This window comes from Gossypium hirsutum, chromosome A10 (assembly GCF_007990345.1).
Source record: "Gossypium hirsutum isolate 1008001.06 chromosome A10, Gossypium_hirsutum_v2.1, whole genome shotgun sequence".
In the NCBI taxonomy this organism is placed as follows: Eukaryota; Viridiplantae; Streptophyta; class Magnoliopsida; order Malvales; family Malvaceae; genus Gossypium; species Gossypium hirsutum.
The window spans coordinates 115,413,999-115,422,257 of record NC_053433.1 but is presented as its reverse complement, the minus strand read 5'-3'; the positions used below and the strand labels follow the sequence as shown (position 1 = coordinate 115,422,257).

General features: G+C 29.7%; 1 long non-coding RNA gene across 1 annotated transcript; it reads right to left on the bottom strand.

The window, feature by feature from the left end:
• Positions 1 to 5,778: 5,778 nt before the first annotated feature.
• Positions 5,779 to 6,483, bottom strand: LOC107936643 (uncharacterized). Its single transcript, XR_001694454.2, has 2 exons — positions 6,352 to 6,483; positions 5,779 to 5,985 (listed from the first exon to the last, which is right to left on the bottom strand). It is a non-coding gene; the product is annotated as an uncharacterized lncRNA (long non-coding RNA).
• Positions 6,484 to 8,259: the final 1,776 nt, after the last annotated feature.

The window sequence follows — 8,259 nt, the reverse complement described above, 5'->3', positions numbered from 1 at the left end:
TCGAAACCCTTTTTATTTTGAAAACAATGGGAATCGACTTTTAAAAAACGAGTGTGGAGTCGCCACCAATCTTTTGATTTAGGTGTGATTGGACCACCTATTAAAATGCTTTATTTAATGGAAAATAAATTTGGTTTAGGTAAAAATAAAAAAACGGGTTCGGGAGTCGGTTACGCATGAGGAAGGGTTAGCACCCTCATTACGCCCAAAAACTGGTACCAAATTGATTTGATGCTTTCTTTAAAAAGTTTTAAAAGAAAATATTCCGAAATATATAAAAAATGTTTAAATAGCTCAAATTGGTGATCGAAAATCTCTCATTCCAAAGATATGCGGTTTCATACCCGGTACGATTGGATATGATCCCTTATACCTTTAAGATGCGATCAATTTTTGACTTTTGAAAAATTTGAAATTATAAAAGGAGTTATCTAAATATTTGGTTCTCCGAGAAAGACATACCCAGTAGGATTGAGCACGACTTTCACAAATTCCCCAAACACTAGATATTGCCTTATTTCAAAATTTTGAATAACAAAAACTTAGAAATTCGCTTAAAAACATGTTTATTTTAAAATTGATGAAATATTTAATGTATTATAAAACAATAAATATGAAATAATATACTCAAAATGCAAATAACCTTATCTAACAATCATTGTAACAAAAAAAATCTTTAAGCATGGATAATAAATAATTAATATACATAATCATAACACAAAAATATATATGAAACAAAATGAAGAATTATACAACATAAATAAGTTGACACATTTACATAAAGCTTGGGGTATATATTTATTGAAATAGTTATTATAAAATTCAAAGTTCAACTCAAATCATGCATAAGATATTTAAAACACAAATTTATTTAAAAATTGATAATTCACAAGATAATTCAAAAAATAATATGAAAGTATAACAATATGATATAAAATAATATACAAGGTCAATTTATGAAACCTTTATATACAAATAAATATTGAATATAAAAAAAAATTAATGATGCATAAAATGAAGTAAATATATGAATTATATAAGTAACAAAAAATATATATATGAAAAAAACATGAGGAAAATATGGAATACAATAAATTATATGATTTAAAAAAGTTCTTAAAAATATTATACACATAAATAATTTTAAAAGAAGATATATATACATAGAAAAATATTTACAAAATGTTATGTGAAAATAATAACATATACCATAGTAAAAATAAATTATAGTATGTCATATACATGTGGGAAAATGTTAGAAATAATTATATGTCAAAATATTATTTAATTAAAATATAAATTATAGAATTAATCATAACTTATATACGTAATAATTTTAAAAACAAAATTATATGAGTTTATTTAAAATATATATATGTATAAGAATATTTTAGCTTTAATAATAGATGCAAATTAAATATGAATACAAAATATGTTTAATAATAATTTAAATAATACAAAATGTGTGAAATTTCCTTTTGAATAAAAAAGATATGTGAATAAATCTAAAAAAATATGTACAAAAATATTAATGTCTAAAAATGTATTTAAATTATATGTATATCAATTATTTTTGTATATGTATGGTTAAAATTTAATTATATGTATAGAACATGCGGTTTCAAAAAAACAAATACATATATATCATGTAGACCAAAAAAATAGTTAAATATATGCACAATAATTTAATGTTAATAATATTCATGGAATAAAAACCAATTATTATGAGGTATATACATATAATAACACATAAAACATTACATAAAATAATATACAATAATATGGAAATTCAAGTACCCCAAATTACAACAAATAAGTAACCAACAATATAAATAATACCATTAATATTAACATTACAAATAATATATGCAGTAATAAATAAAAATGAAAATAAAGCAAGAATGAATATACAACATTAATAAAAAAAGGACAGAAAATATATAAGTGAATAAATCCAAATTTATAACATAAATCTAATAAAATACTTAATCAAAATCAAAGTAAAATAAAAAGAAAATTTACAAAATAAGTAAAATTATTAAAGGAGACACATATATAACATACATGAATTTACAGGGACCAATATTGAAATAATCCCTGATCTTGAAACATTGTGTTGAAATATGGACTAAAATATAAAAGTATTTCAAATTTTAGAGATAGTTTAAAAGAAAAAAAAGTAAATTAAATGAAGATGGGAGCAGATTGCGCCGCAGTACAAGTAGGAGAGACCTTCCGTGCAAATAAACCATTTTAGGCGCAAACGCACCAATTCGGGGCCCCAGGCGGGTTAACACGCGGACCTTGGTTCCTCCCCCTGTGCGGCGTCGTTTTGTTGGCTGTTACACTCCCTCTTTTAATCGTTTTTCTTCCGAAACACAGCAAACTTTTAGCCTAAAAAAAACTATGCTATCAGCCCTTTTTCTTATGGTTTCGCATAACATATTGCTACCGCCGTCAAGCACTCAAGCCATGAAGTCGATTTAGCCTCAAAATTCTTTCTCTAACTCCGATTTCAACAAAGCAAAGGAAGATTCATGGCAACTTTACAAAGTAAGATTTCTTCTTTCACTCTTCTTTATATTTTGAAATACAATATTGAAAGATTGAAAAAGAAAATGAAATGATTCGAAAAAAAGAAATTAAAAGCCAGTAAAAAAAAACTGAAAATCACCTTTATATTCTTGCTTTCGAAATATTTAGTGTGCTTATGTAAGTGTATATTCTGTGTGTGTGTAAATTTTTGGAGTACAGAATGAGGCCTTTTATAGCCAAAATTACAGAAAAATAGCGGAAAGAAAATAGTATATTTTCTTGCTGTCATCTGCCTATTTCTGTTATTCCATTTCTTCTCGTGTGTTCTCTTGCAGGAACGGCCGTACGGAGGAGCGACCTTGGTGACGTGGAGACTAAACGTCAAAAATTTTTACGAGAGGCTGACCCTCTGGTGCCATTCTGGTTTACTCCAGAAGCTTCTAGCATTCACCAGGAGCTGAAACAACTTTGGGTGTATTGGGCTTCGAATTTTGGGCTTATTTAGGCTAATTTTTATTTGGATTTTGGAGGTTTAGAATTTGGGTCAGACATTATGTAATTGGGCTAAAGAGTTTTGGAATGTTTGGTTAGAAAATAGGTTTATTTTATTTTGGCCCAAATATTTGTATTGGACTTTTAATTTTGGATTTTTATTATTTTTTATTTTATTTTGGCTTTGATCTTGGTGTAAGCCCGGGAAAAATGGGCCATTACAATAGTTTATCATCAGAGAGAGATGCCAACTGTATTATCTATTGACTTTATCTCAAGCTTAAAATTCTTTTCATTACATTGTGTCATCAATTTCATAATTGTCTTAGTAAAAGGGTTTATTTGATTTGATGTCATTTCTCCTTAACACTTAGATGCCACTTGCTCTTCCTCGAGTCGATTCAATGAGAAGCTTTTCTTTTGCATCTTGATCCTAAACAACTCATTGCCACTAAAGTCAAGGATAAGACCCCTTCCCTCTTCAAGCATCACTTTGAATCCCTTCTCCACCAATTGCCCTACATTTAGTAAGTTTTGATCAATCTTAAGTGCAAATAAAACATCTGAGATCAACAAAGTTCCATCACAACTCTCTATTGCTGCTATGCCTTTTCCCATTATTTCTAGGTATTCTCCATTTTCTATCCTTACTCTTGGCTTCAATGACCTGTCAAGGTCTTTAAACAACTTCTTATCACAAGTCATGTGATTGGTGCAACCAATATCAACTAACCAACTATCACATAAAGTGCTAGATGAGAAATAAGAGACAACAAACAGATGACCCTCTTCTTTTTTAACTATAGCACATGCTCCACCTTGCTTCTGATTTCTTGGTTCCTTGTAGAACCTCTCAATGTGCCCCATCAAGTTGCACCTTCTGAACTTCACATCTAGCCTTCTCCAACACCTGAAATAGGGATGATTTGTTTTCTACAATACTTACGTATAAAATACTTATTAGAATTTCCAGTACCATTACCTTCTGCAACAGTTTCTAAACCAATATTGTCATCACTCTCTTCTCATTCCACTTCTGGTTCTTTTGTCCCTCACCCTGTTACACCTTAGCCTTCAATGCTCCTTCTATACTTCCTTCCTGCCTTATTAACCTCCTCTGCTCTTATGCTTGAAAAGCATTGATCAACTCCATTACTTTTAACTGAGTTAAGGCCTTGGTGTTCTCCAAAGAGGCAATTGTTGCTTCATACTTCTCAAGCACAAAGACTAGTATTTGCAGAGAACAAAAGCAAAGGAAAATAAGAATGAAAAAGATGATTGAATTCATTAACCAAGCAGCTCTTATATACATGTCTCAAGTAAAAACCTCAACCAAAATTTAAATTCATATTCCTACTAACAAGCTAACTCCTATCTTCCTACTCCTACTAAGAAACTAACAATTCTACCTAGGACTTAGTCAAATATCTCTAGAATTTAGTCTTATTAATAACAAACTTTGCGGCCTTGAGACACTAACAGTTGTCTACATTCAATAATTTTTACAATGAAGTTATACTATATGAATATGATATGAAAAAATTAATTAATATAGACATTAAAAAAGCATGAATACAAAGCATGTTATGAATATTTTAGAAAAAAATATATCAAAATTTATGATTCACTATTTTGTTATTTACTTTCACAGGATTATGGTTTCCTTTTTATAAACTGGGTCCAACTTTCCAAATTTTTGTACCAAAGTCATAGTAACTATCCGATAAATGTTGCTGGAAAAAGTCATATAGTAAGGGTCCAACTTTGATGAAATAATGTAACAAAAAAATTAATTGATGTTTTTATTAATTCCATAAAATAGAAATTGAATAATTGAATTTAAAAATTATAAACGTGAAATTAGAAATCAAAGGATTTCATTAAGAATTTAAGTTGATGTTGAAAACCAAAGAAGTAAGAATATGTGTAGGATTTCATTAAGTAAGAATAGGTTATTTAATTAAATAGGAATTTTAATTTTATTTAGTAAATCAATATATAATTACAAGTCGGATGACCAATTTAAAAAAATTGTCGGTATATATATCTTTCACTATTTAGAGTTTTGAAGTTGGTGTTTTTATATATAGTATTGATTAATTAGTTCGAATAATTAATATATGAAAGAAAAAAAATGATATACTCAAATGGAACTAAATTGGCTCCGAGTTGAAATTTGAAATCAAGGACCAGGGCGTAGAGGTGGGCATCATGCGGATTCTATCTTGGAACATTTGCGGGATTGGGTCAGATCAAAACAAATGGCATTAGGTGATGTGTTTATGTGATGTGGCCGAGTTGAAAGATTAAACTTGTGATGGCGTTGGATTGAGTTTGTTGTGCTCTCTTTTCGTTTATTTTGAGGAGCTTGTTCATTTACATGTTTGCTTGGTTGGCATTGAGATGGGGGCTTATCTTGCGTGCTACATCATTATGATCATTTGGTCGGCTCAAATTGATGTCATTCTCAATAAGTTGGTTATGAACTTGGATGGCTTCTGCTCTGTACCATTTTGAGGACTTGGTAGTGGCTTTGGGCTTCATGCGATGAGTTGTTTATCACTTGGCTAGCTTTTGTCACTGGTTCATGGAATTTTCTGCTTCTATTTTTTGTTGAGCTTAACGATGATTGGCGCCCTGGTTGGACGCATGGGTAATTTTTCTTGCGTAATTTTTGGAATCTGAATGCTTCTACGTTTTCCGATTTAACAGGCACTCTCATTTGCCTCAATTTGTTGGTGACAATTTGGATTTGGATCTATGATAAGCTACGTTGAGGATGTCATAAAATATTTGTACAAGCCCATTCGGCCCCAGCCCAAATACAAACACTAACCCAACCCAAAAAAATTAGACCCTAAATCCCACTTAGCCTCACCTAGAACCCTCTGGCCGTCTGCCACCTCCTGCCTGCTGCAGCCACCGCCCTCGTCACTGTGCCACCACCCAAAATTGTACCTGCAAGCATTAAACGAGACAAGACAGAACAAGAAGCAAGTTGTAAACGCCTATAAAAGGCTGAATCCATTACCTTTTGTACATTCGGACATTTTTCAAATACAAAAAAAGAACATAGATTCAAGCAAAAAAAAAAGCATTATTAGCCTTCAAGAAATAAAAAAAGCATCCAAACAGACCAAAAGCCCTCAAGAACAGAAGCCGTAGTCCTAAGGTGGTTAGTTTTATTTTTTTCTTTCTTTTTCGTTGATATTTCATGGCCAATCGATCTATTTTATACCCATATATGTGTGAATAGGCAATATATACAAAAGAAAAGTGAATACATTTTAAAACACACAAAAAAAGAGAGAAATTTTTTTATACCTGAGGCGATTACACGGTGGCCGGAGCGACGGAGACACGGCGGAGCGATGGCCGGAGCCTCGCCGGCATATGGACCTGCAGAGAAAATAAAAAGCTCAGTTTTCTTTTTTTTTCTTAACAGACGGTAGAAATGATTTAAAAGGCTGATTTTTTAACTTATATAGATGTTATAAAACGACGTCGTTTTGGTCGGCACACATAAGCCCCAAAACGACGCCGTTTAGCCACCCTGATCCGAGAACCGGCTCCGACCCGCCTCAGGATCCGCGCGTTTTCATCTGATGGTCTAATTTTGCGCGCGGTCCTTCCGCTTTTCGCACGTTTTGCAATTAGTTTTTTTATTTCTTTCAAATTGGCCTCAAATTTCATCACGTTTTGTGATTTAATCCTCCCTCCTGCGACGTCATTTTAAGGGTTCGGGTAAATTCCCCTTTTGGCCCCCGCATATTATCTGCGTATTCAAATAGGTGCCATTTTTTATATTTCCTTTCGAATTGGCCCCAAAATCTTGTTTTAGTTTCGAATTTAGTCCCTTCTTTGAGATTTAATCTGGTTTTTACATTATTTTCACTCTTTTTTATTTTTAGCATTATTTTAACTGTTATTATTATTATTATTACCATATTCATTAACATATTATCATTATTCTTGCTGTACTATTTTTATTATTATATATATACATACCTTTTATTATTTTTATGAATATTTTAAATATTATTATCGTTATTATTATCACCTATATGGTTATTATTACTATTAATATATATTTTGTCGCATATGTATGTACATACATTTTCTATAAGTATAGTATTATTTTAATTACCTTATTTTAATATTACTATCATATTATATTTACTTTTTGCATTTTAACATTATTATTACTATCACTATTATCATTATATATTAGTATACATTCTTATATGTACATATACACATTTACATATGAAGTTTTATATATATATATATTATTACTTTAATTTAATACTTTTACTTTTGTATTTCTATTATCGTTACATAGTAGTACGTATTTTCATTATATATATATGTATATATATATGTTATATAGCATTATTAATAGCTTAATACTATTGTTTTTAGGTATTTGTGTGTCACATATGTTTTCATTAAATATATATACATTATATTCCCTATTAAGCACATATCTTATATTACATACATTTTTATATACATATATATATTTACGTATACTCTGTCTAATCTTTTAATATATTACGTATATTTTTGTGTGCATATATGTCTGTTAATATCGCATTTTTATGTATTTTAATACTATGTACACATATTATTATTTTTAATATATACATTTATATGTTTATATATCGTTATTATTAGTCTTTTGTTATTATTACTATTTTTAATAAATATTGCATACATATTTGTAATCGCATTATATGTTTTACATACATGTGCTCCCTACTACTTCATGTTCACATTATTACTATCATGTTTAAATACCATGCATTATTATCGTTTCGCACTATTGTTATTTACATTATTATTATTTCTGTTTTCGTTTTCGTTATCATTGTCATTTTTATTCTTGTCATGTTTAACATTCGTTTATATTTGCATACTATTAGCCTTGATATTACTTCACCTTTTACGGTTGCTCATGTTATTGTTTTGACAGAGTCTCACTATTATTATATTCTTATACATGTCAATGCTACATTTTGCTTCTACATTTTACTATAAATCGCGTTACTTTTTGCTTAATATATTAAACAATTCTTTCATAAAAGCAAAACCCGTTATTAAGTAATTCGAGATAATCGTGCCCTAACTTACTGGGTTTCAACTTTTCTCATTTAACTAAAATAACGGAATATTCTTTTTAAATCACGATACAAGTCTTAAAAATGCTTATTTTCGGAGATACGAAGCGTG